The 11,152-nt window shown below is 47.0% G+C and overlaps 1 long non-coding RNA gene across 1 annotated transcript; it reads left to right on the forward strand.

Moving 5' to 3' along the window:
• The first annotated feature begins 995 nt into the window (after positions 1-995).
• On the forward strand, positions 996-1,843 carry LOC129151861 (uncharacterized). Its single transcript, XR_008558563.1, has 3 exons — positions 996-1,208; positions 1,358-1,477; positions 1,698-1,843. It is a non-coding gene; the product is annotated as an uncharacterized LOC129151861 (long non-coding RNA).
• Positions 1,844-11,152: the final 9,309 nt, after the last annotated feature.

An 11,152-nucleotide genomic window follows, 5' to 3' on the forward strand; every position in this document is an offset into this window, starting at 1 on the left:
CGGAGCCAGTTGGCTCAGTGACAAAACAGCTTGCACGGACTTTTGTAAATAGCCCATATGCCGGTGCTGGGCGAGCGCCGAGAAACTAGTTTGAAGAGCATAAAAGACATAAAATAGCATCTGTATTTTTTTTTCTTAGTGTGAGCAAAAATATTCAAGCAGACAAACCCAGGGACTAAGACTCTAAATATTACTTGTGAGTCACCCCAGCTTCTTTCCAAGAGAAAGACACCCACATCCCTCACTCAACACCCCTTCTGTGACGCATTAGGATTGCAGCTTTTTTGCTTCTCCCACCGAAATCCTAGTCCCTTGTCGTGTGCAAGAGGGCAGCCCTGTGCGCAAGGGGTGTGTTTCCTCATTTCATTCCCTCTGGTGGTGAGAGCCAGTTTCCAAACCATCTCAAGAGATCAGGACGCACGCCAGGCCCTCCAGCGGACACTAGATGGCGCTGGACCCCACGTTATTCGGCAACTCTCACCAGGCACCCTTTCCTGGAAAAATGTTTCACTGTGAAGTCCCCTCCTTCCCAGAGACCGGGTGTGTGTGGGGGGGAGGGGGGGGGGGGCGCGAAGGAAATGGGAGAGCGCTATTTCAGTTTGTACCACAAGCATGAAGCGCCACCAGGAGCTCACCCCTGGCTTTGCCCTAACCGGGCCCAGTGCGGGTGTAGCTGTGGAAGGCAGTTTCCAGGCCAGAGGCCGGAGACCCAGCAGTTATTGGCTGAGCTAAAAATAACCTTAGGAACAAGTAACCATTTTCAATTTCTGCTCTGCCCAGAGGGGCTGGAAGGAAAAGGCCTTCCTCCCTTTTGGAAGGAGGTGGGGTGGAAAAACAGAGGCAGATCCTTTGTGACAGCGGCCCAGCATCTGTCCTTCCCTTGGGGGCAGAGCTGACAGGACTTCCACCCTGACCCCAAGCCATTTCCTTCCAGGCCCTGCCCCCTCTCGGACTGAGACCGATCCTCAGTGCTCCTGAGGAGCCGAGTTGTGGGGTTGTTTCCTGTTCAGGGACCTGGGCTGAGGTTGCCATCAATACCCGTTTAATTTCATTGCACGGAGAGCACACCCTCATATATACTGAGAGCATATTGGAATCCCCATTGCTGTGACCCCAAAGCTCTTACGAACGGTGACAATAAGTGGCAGTTATAAAGCGATTTCCAGCTTGCTAAGCATTAGGAGCGCTCTTTATTCCTGGAGAGGCAGGTGAGTTGCATTTTCTGTTTGCAGATCACGTGACTGACACCCTAGGGTCTCCTGGGAACTGTTGGCACTGATGCTGTCTCTTTGAAATGAGATGATGATCATTGTTGCTTACTATCGTTTTCACTGTTATGTTCCCTTTGATGTGCAAGAGGCCAAACAGAACACGGGTGTAAAGACAGCTTCGGCTAATGGGTTTCCGTTTGGCTGATACCACATGGACCAAGAAGGGCTGAATGTGGAGAACCACTGAAGGGAGGTGAATGCCTGAGGTGAATGCCTGAGCAGACGCTTGACTTCTTGGCAGTGGGGGAATTGCCAGTGGTGGGAGGTTGGGCTCTGCAGAGTTGGAGGGCAGGTAAGTAGGGAGGGCAGGTATACTGGCAGTCCTGCTGAGAAGGCTATGGGGTGTCCCCATCAATCAGCCAATCACACATTCATGGGCACCCTTGTAACAGAGGGAAATGCTCTTTCTCTCTGTCTTAATTCTAGCCTGTAGTTCTTCCTTGACCTTCAGGGAAATAGCTCCTGCTATCGATATACTCATTACCAGAGGAGTTCTGCTGGAGGCTTGAGCTTTTGGCAAAGACTTGCAGGTGCCTCAAGACCACATCAGATCAGCAAAGGTCAATAAACCAGGGAACACAGATTTAGAGATTTGGTGATCTTCCTTGGATCCCTGTTGGCCCCCAGGTGACACACACCTCTTGCCCTGCCCCTCCTCCCTTCTCTTGAATAAAAGATGCCTGAATTCTAGGCTCTCTTCAGATGGATTTGCAGAAGCTACAAGGCACTCTCCCCCCTCCCTGCATCTTCTAGAGCTGGCACCATCGAGATCAATAAACTTCTTTTGACTCCTAACTCTGATGTTTTGAAAATTGGCCTTTGAAGCATCGGGCACACAAACCTTGAGTGGGTAACACCTACCATATATACAAGAAATGGTGTGCCTCTGTGAGGTCACAGAGATCTTCTAAGTCTTTGCTCCAAAGAGCTTACATGCAGTTTCACTGGGACAAGTACAATATATGCAAATAAAAAGAAAATTAATGACTCAGGGAAGTCCTAGCTAGAGTCTAGAAACCCAATGTCCAAGCTTGGTTGTGTGGAGCTTCCTTTTAGAGAGATGAGGAGGGAAGGGGTTTGTGGGATTGGGAGGGAGTAGGAGGAAGGGACTGGTCAGTAGTCCTGGTGGCTTTGGTTACACCTTATCACCTATCTGTATATATAAAACCTTAATATGCAAATAGACCGAACGGCGAAACAACTGAACAACCGGTTGCTATGATGTGCCGCTGACCACCAGGTGGCAGGCGCGGAACATGGTGAGCATCAGCCTCGGCGGGATGGTGGAGCAGGTGAACAGGGGCGCCAGACCAAGGCGGGGTGCTGGTTGCTGTCATCGGGGTGAGCCTCTGGTGATTACTGAAGATTCTTTGCTCCCGCATGCCGCAGTCTCGCCTGGTGCTCGCACCTGCTGCCGGCGCTGGCCCCGCTCGCACCCGCTGCCAGTGGCTCCAGTGCCAGCAGCAGGTGTGAGCGGGTGGGAACAGCGACTGCCAGCCCCAATCGCCTCTCAGGGCTTCTCCACCTCCTCCTGCTCCTGAGGGGCGATTGGGGCCAGCAATCGCCTCTCACACCCACTGCCGGTGCCCGGCGCTGGTCCCGATTGTTGGATGCCATCAGTGGGTACGACAGCAGCTGCCAGCCCCCATCACCCCTGGGGGCACTGGCCCCACTTGCACCCGCTGCTGGCGCTGGCCCCAACTGCTCCGCGCCATCACCGGGTGCGAGCGGGGCTGGCACTGTCAGCGCGTGGGAGCGGTGGTGGCGGGAGCAGGGCTGCAGGCAGACAGGGGACCGGGGGCCGTGGTGGGAAGGGCCAGGCAGGGGCGCAGAGGATGGGCCGAGACCCGCCCCTGTGCCCACTGCAGCCTCGCGGCCCACAGTTCCTTTCAAGGTGCATGAATTCGTGCACTGGGCCCCTAGTGTATTAATAAGATGAGGCTTGTCCCTACTCATGTCCAGTTCTAAATGTCCTGCTGGGGTCAGAGTGAATCAAAGGCCCAGAGTGTCTGGGTTATGGTTTGTGTATATGGGATGCTTGTGTTGTGGTCCAGGGAGTCAGAGGGAAATCATCTAGGTGCAGGTAAACTTTTCACTTTCCAGCACCCCTCCTCCCCCCCAGTTCTGTCCCCAAGGTCCTCAGAGATATGGGCAGAGTTCTGGGCCCCTCACTCCCACTACCAGTAGTCACTGAGTCCTGGCCACCTGCTCCTAACTATCCTCCTCCCTCCCACTCCCACCATCACTGCCACGGTTCTGGTCCTCATCACACTGGCCTGAAGGGCTTTTCTTTTAAAAATAAACACCATTGTTTTTATAGGAGAAAAATGCATATGGAGATGAATGCACCTGCATAAATCTAACAAAAAGGATTTATAGTGGAAAGTAAATCTCTCTTCCACTCCAGGTCCCCAGCCTGCCAGGTCCTCCCCCAGAGGCAGCCACTGACCACCACCCTCCAGTCCACCCCTTTCTCTCCCTACTTACCCAAGCCTCTTCTAATCACCCTTTTCTGGTTTCCAGAATTTTGTTTTTTTTAAAGCACAAATTGGTCCTCTTGCTCCTCATTGTCCTCGGGATATGCAAAAATGCAAACTCTTTGGCCCAGGCTATGGCCCTTTCCATCAGGCCCCACAGCTGTCTCTAACCTCATCCCCCAAACCCCACTCACAAGCTCAGTTCCAACCAGGCCAACCACTCGCAGCAGCCTGATTACTTTTTTGAGTAGATAGTACATCTACACACATACACACACACACATGCACACTATCCTATGCCCCCAAAGATAACTGCTGCTCACTAATTTCTTGTGTTTCCTCCCAGTAATGTTTATGCAAAGCTTTTAAAAAGTGTATTAATAATATCTCAGAAACCTTTCCATAGAAATGATCTTGCATTATTTTTGTGTCTTTGTAGTATTAAATTGCATGGGTAAACTCTAATCCAGCAACCTTTTTCTGTGAAGGACCAGAGAGAAACTATTTTAGGTATTGTAGGCCATCCAGTTTCTGTGGATACTGCCCAACTGTGTCATAGGGCAAAAGAAGCAGTAGATAATGTGTAAACAAAGGGGCATGGCCGTGTTCCGATAAAACTTTACTTACGGACACTGATGCGAGAATTTTATATAATGCTCATGTGTCATAAAATAGCATTCTTCCATTTTTTTTCAACCGTTTAAAAATGTTGAAACTATTCTTAGCTGCAGGCCTTTCAAAAACAGGCAGAAGGCCAGCTGTGGCCCCTTAGTGGTAATTTGGCAGTCCTAACCAGTTCTCTATTAATGAACATTTAAACTGTTTTTAATCTTTTGCTGCAATTTATAAGCATGTACATATGTCACTTCATATGCTGGCACATAGTATATCCACATACAGGGTAGACTTAAGAAGTGGAATTGCTGGCTCAGAAGATATATGCATTCATTTTTATAAACATTGCTAAATTGCCCTTCTAGGGGCTGTGCTAGTTGACATAACCACTAGACTCTATGGGAATATCTGTGTCCTTAGAGCCGAGTGTGTATTTTCAATCGGATAGGTTTAATAAAAAAGGCATCTTAGCATTTTTCTTATTACAAAGAAGGTTGGAGATCTTTTCATAGGTTTAACAGACATCTGTAATTTTTTTATCTGTGAGTTGTCTTTTCATATCCTTCGCTCGTATTTATATTGTTCTTTTCTTTAGAGTTTTGCTTGTATAGCTTTATAATTTAAAGGGATTAGCCTTTTGTCTGCTGAGCAGCTTATATTCTTTTCATTTCATTTATTTTTTTACTTTGCTTATACAGGCTTACTTGCTTTTTTGATATGTACAAACTTTAAACATTTTTTTATTTTTAGTAGCTGAATTTATCAATTCGTTATTTTATAGCTTGTGTTTTTGGACTCATAATTAGGAAGAAGCTTCCCACTCTAATATTATGAAAAAATTCATCCACGTTTTCTCTTGTTACTTTTGTGGTTTTGTTGTTTACATTTAAATGTTAAATCCGTTTGGAGTTTAGTCTGGTACTTGGTGTGAGGTATGGAACCAAATTAGCTCTTTTTTTCTATCTGGCTACCCAGGAATCTCAACAGCACTTATTAGCAACTGGAATTGGCATGCCACCTTCATCATATACTAAATATATTTATATTCTTCCTAAACTGTTCCATTGGTCTATCTGTTCATGTGCTAGTACTATAAAGTTTTTAATTATCAAAGTGCTATGGATGTTTTTGTATTTGTTGACCTAGTTCAGGGTTTCTCTACCTCGGCACTACTGTCATCTTAAGCCAGATAGAATTCTTTGCTGTGGAGGGCTGTTCTGTGCATGGTGTGATGTACAGTAGCATCCCTGGCCCCCACACATTAGATGGCAGGTACACACACACACACACACACGCACGCATGCACACACACACACGCACATACACACACACAGTTGTGATGAGCAAAAAGAAAGAAAATTGTTTCCAGATGTTGCAAAATGTCCCCTGGGGATGAAATTACCCCTCTTGAGAACCGTAGGTCTAGCCATTGATCATTGCTCTTTTTTTCATATCTTCCTGTTTATTCTTGTTTACTTACCACTGTGTGTTTGCACATGCCGTTCCCTCTACCTGGCATGTCCTTCTCTTACTCATTTTCTCATCAGAGTTCAGCTCCCAGGAAGGTTTCCTGGGCCACCTGCTCCATCCTGTGAGCCCCTCCTCAAAAGGGCACAGCCACGTTTGTATGCAGAAATTCTACTTTCTTTATAACTGTGTTCCTGGTTCCTTGGTACATTGCAACATCACTCTCATCCCTTGAAGGAAAGTGCCAGGGACATCAACCCATGGTTTTCTTGGGTGACCTGCACTTTTTCACATTTCTAGATGGAATCAGAAATACCATCCCTGGAAACAGCTATCGGGCCTGTGTCCTGGAGATTCGTTTGGCTCCTTTGCCAAGGCCAGCCCGCACAAACCAGTGAGCATCAGGGAGCTGGCAATGTGGTGGGGAGGGAGGAGTGGTTACCTCCAGTCCAACCCGGTGGCTCGCTGGTTAAGCAGTGACCTAAGAACCAGGAAGTCACAGTTTGATTACCTGTCAAGACTCATGCCCAGGTTGCAGGATTGATTCCCCAGTAGGGGGCGTGCAGGAAGCAGTGATTGATGATTCTCATCAATGATGTTTCTCTCTCTCCCTCTTTTTTCCTCTCTCTGAAATAAAAAAACATATTTTAAAAAAAAGAGTGATTACCTCTGGAGGCAGAAGTGAGAGTGAAAGAGGTGATGAAGGGAAACTTCAGACTTGGGGAGGTGGCATGCTTCTGAACATTTGGATGTTTACAGTAAGAATAATATTCACATATCAGATAATTAACTCCTTTCCCCCAAAAGAAGAGAGACAGAGAAAGAACTATTAGTAATGCTGAAGAAGGGAGGGAGATGGGGAGGAGAATCAATGAAAGGGCTCTTTCATTTTGTACTCTGTATACTTCTGTATTGTTTGAATCTGTGCAGCAGGCACACACTGGCATTTCTTGTGTAGCTACTTTTTATCATGCAAAGTTTCATTTATGCACTCGACAGCTAATAGTGTGTGGCTGTTTGCTAGAAGCAGAACACTGAGCTCCGCACTAATCTGATGCAATCCTCACAGTATTCTGCGAGTTGCATAGCATCATCCCATTTTATACAGGCGGAATCTGTGACCCAAAGACCAGTTAGGTACTCTGCCCAATTGTCCACCTAGCTAGCAAACACCAGGACAGAGATCCAGCCAGGTCTGCCTGATTGCAAACGCCATGCTCTCACCTGCTGCATTCCACAGGAGGGCACGGTGCCGGGCACTGTCAGGAACGAGGCTCCCCTGTCCTCCTGCCAGTGGAACCTAGTCAGGATGGGAAACGAGAGACACGAACAGATGGAGAAAAATGGGCAGCAATACTTAATGGAAAGAAATGCTCAGAGAATTGACCCCTGTAAAGCTGGATGACACCAGGAAGACAGACAGCGATGGTTTGGTGTGCCCGAACACACATACACATTTTCGTTTGGTTCTGCACGCCCAGAAGCCTCATGTCACACTGCTGCTCTGTTCAAACGGCTCTAATAATAGCCCTACGGAGTCCTGTGGTTGGAGGAGACGGTGAGAGGTCACTGCGTCTGGCTCCGGCCTGCAAAAGGGAGAAACGTTTCTCCTCATGGGAACACCGAGGCAAGGCGTAACTTAAGTCACTAGATCAAAGTCAGTTCTTCGCCCCCACCCCCTACATCAGCAAGGAGTTGGAACCATATGCTGGAGTCCAGGGCACCGACAGTCTCATGAGTCAGCATGTGGGAAATTACATTCATACTGCGGCTCTTCACCAAGGAGACAACTGCCCACCTCTTTTCCAGCTGTAAACCATCTGGTGGCGGGGAGTGTATCAGCTGGGAAATGCCCTTCTCCCATGGCGGCATCTGGAGGAGGAATGGGGATAGTCAGAGGGGCTTGGGTGTTAGTTGCTCTTGCATTGTTGTTGTCACCCCTTCTTGCAGGTACCTACTTCATCAGGATGCGGCTCAGTTAGCACACCAGGTGCACTATGGATGATGAAGGGCCTTGCAAGGGATTTTTTTTTTTCAGTTCTGGGCAGATACAGCTAATTGTCTTTATTTATTTATTTTTTATAATAAATCTTTATTGTTCAGATTATTACAGGTGTTCCTCTTTTCCCTCCCCATAGCTCCCCTCCACCTGATTCCCCACCCCACCCCATACCCTTACCCCGCCGCCACTGTCTTCATCCATAGGTGTAAGATTTTTGTCCAATCTCTTCCTGCACCCCTCAGACCCCTTCCCCCTGAGAATTGTCTGTCGCCTCCCTTTCTATGTCCCTGATTCTATTATATTCACCAGTCCATTCTGTTCTTCAGATTTTTTTATTCACTTGATTTTTAGATTCACTTGTTGGTAGGTATGTATTTGATGTCTTTTTGTTGTTCATAATTTTTACCTTTACCTTTTTTTTTTCTTCTTCTTCCTCAGAGAATTTCGTTTGTATAACTCCATCTAGCCAAAGGCTGAAGGACAACCGCTGGCAATCCTCTGACTGGTTGTACACTTGAAAAATAAGAATGGCTGAAGCTGGCTCCAGAGCTTAGGGCTTTGAATAATGAGGATGTGATGCAGAAACCCGCTCTCTGAGGGGAAGTGGCTCCTCGGGCATGGGCAATGAAGGACTGCTGATGGTTGAGCAAGATGTGAATGAAGGTAAACGTCTGACAGTGATCCCAGAAGCAATCCACTGGGCAAAGATCAGCTTTGGGTCACTGTGGTCAACGAAGCAAGGACGTGGTTCAGGCACTCACCTCCAGTACAAAATTCAAGGGGACACGAAAAAACTCAGCAATCAAGGAATATATTTTAATGCCATTTTAAAAAATATTTTTATTGATTTTTAGAAAGAGAGGAAGAGAGAGGAAGAGAGAGAGACATCAACAATAAGAGAGAATCATTGATTGGGTGCCTCCTGTATGCCCCCTATTGGGGATCGAGTCCACAACCTGGGTATGTGCCCTTGCCCGGAATCGAACCCAGGACCTTTCAGTCCGCAGGCCGATGCTCTTCTCCACTGAGCCAAACCAGCTAAGGTTAATGCCATATTTTTTAATGCAAAAAAGAAATAAAACCTCATGGTGAACAAAATATTAAAATTTTAAATAAAGGCCAGTGCCAGGCTGAGCTGTATTGGAGCTTGAGGCCAAAGGAAAGATGTGCACCCCTAGCTTTAGTGAAAGCACACACACACACACACACACACACACACACACACACACGAACACACACACACAAAACACCTTATCAACCATATTTTATAAATCTATTTATTATTTTAGAGAATTGCCAAGTCTGGCAGTTTCTCTTGACTAAGTGCCAATCTTAAATGATTTTAATTCATTGAAGCAGACTTAAGTGATAATGAATTCTATTTGGGTATGAATCAAATATCTAAACTTAGTTTTAATATACCTACGTTTCAACCTTTCCACATTTTTTTCACTACTTTAATATTTGGGAAAAATTAATCATTAAAATAATGCATATGGGGATGCATAGCTTTCCTTCTGCTTCAGACCCCAGCATGGTCCCCCAGGGCTCTGGTGGTAATAAAGCACATTAGATGGTCACCAGTCAGAAGCTGGGTGCATCTGTGTCAAATGTGGTGGGAGTTCTTGCTGATACTCCTCCCCTCCGTCTAAAAAAGTCTGTCTCTCTGGGGTTGCCCTTCAGGATTGGGGGTGCAGGGAATCATCTCATTCCATGTCACACCTTTCTCCAAGGCTGTGAGATTACCGAAAACTGAGGATGACATTATCCCACCCTAATTGCTTGACATGTGAGAGACTCTAGCCTCTGGGGAGGGGTCACCTTGAGTTGAAGGCCAAGGGCACATTGCACATCTTTGATACAGAACCTATGCCTGTGAATTCTGGACACCAGGTAACATTAAGAAACACTGTTTGGAAGTTTTTGGCTTGAAGATCATGAGGTTGTTTTTTTCCTTACATGTATTTTTAATATATAATATGTTCCCATGGCTCAAAATGCAAAAAGATATAAAAAGAGAAGCCTTTCTCCCACCCTTGTTCTATACAAATAGGCAATAACTTTTAGTCGTTTCTTGCCAATTGGGACTTTATTAAAAAATAGAATTAAAATAGGTTCTATGAGTTAGATTAGGACCCACCCAACTCTTTCTGGACGAGATAATCTGGCTGGTACAGAGTGCTGAGCAAAGTTGTCATGTGTGTGGTTGGCACTGGCAATTTCAAGCCTGCATCGTGCTTGGGTGCTGCCAGAGCCACGGGCAGAGGCATCCAGGCCTCCCTTGCAGATTGGCACCGTGGCTAGTGTCAGTGCTACTGGATACCTCAGAGCCAAGCCAACAGGGAATCGGTCTGAGGCCATCAGCATGGTTGGGGTTTTCCTCCCGTGACGTCTCTGGTCTAATAATAATCCCCAAAGGAAAGGGTATCAGTGTTTCCTAGAAACACATGACAGAGTTTGTAATCTGTCCCCATCAACCGCAAGCAAACTTCTGCATACTCAGGATGAAACACATCCTCGCAGCCGGAATGACATTCCAAACCACAAACACAACTCTTTGTTTTTATGGTCACCATGTACCCTCAAGATACCATTGTTCCAAAGGCGACTGATGTCCTTTGCTCTCTTGGTTCTGGTTGAGGAGATCACTGAGAGAGTGAAAGGGAGGAGCCCCCTTGGGAGCGAGGATCCACGGGCTCAGAGCTGGATTGTAAACAGAAGAGGGCTGGGAGAGATCTTAAGACAAACTGGGGAGAAATGCTGACAGAACCACCATGCCACATTACCTTTACAATGTGCCAAAGGCGTCTTCTCCTCGTGCCTCTCTCAGCTACATCCCTACTCATCACTCTCCTCTATAAAGTTGTTTCCCATTGAGTCACCCTCGGAGGCTTGCTGGCAGACTCTCAGCACCTGGCTTTGAGCCCAAGGGCCCCTCCTAGCCTTCTCCACTCATTCTCTCCCTTCCCAGGGCCCTGTACAGTTTGTTGAAAACTCGAGTGGTGTGTGAACTCCCTGAGCTAAGTGGACAAGGAAAGCAGACTGGACCCCATTGCTCTCTCTGTCTAATGTGAATTTAGGAGGACAGGAGACGGCAGGGTAAAGAGAAACCAAACAGAACTTGTGGTTCCACCCTTGGGCAGCATGTCATTGCTTACCTAGCATGGAGCAAACACGTTTTTGTTCACTTCAACCAGTGTTAATTAATGACTTCAGGACAGTGACGATTGCTGTGGCGGGGGTGGGGGGGTGGGGTGGGGGGGTGGCAAATTTAAGAGCAAGAATCCTCTGTTGGGGAGGAGAGACAAAGCATGGTAGCC

This window comes from Eptesicus fuscus, chromosome 16, assembly GCF_027574615.1.
Source record: "Eptesicus fuscus isolate TK198812 chromosome 16, DD_ASM_mEF_20220401, whole genome shotgun sequence".
In the NCBI taxonomy this organism is placed as follows: Eukaryota; Metazoa; Chordata; class Mammalia; order Chiroptera; family Vespertilionidae; genus Eptesicus; species Eptesicus fuscus.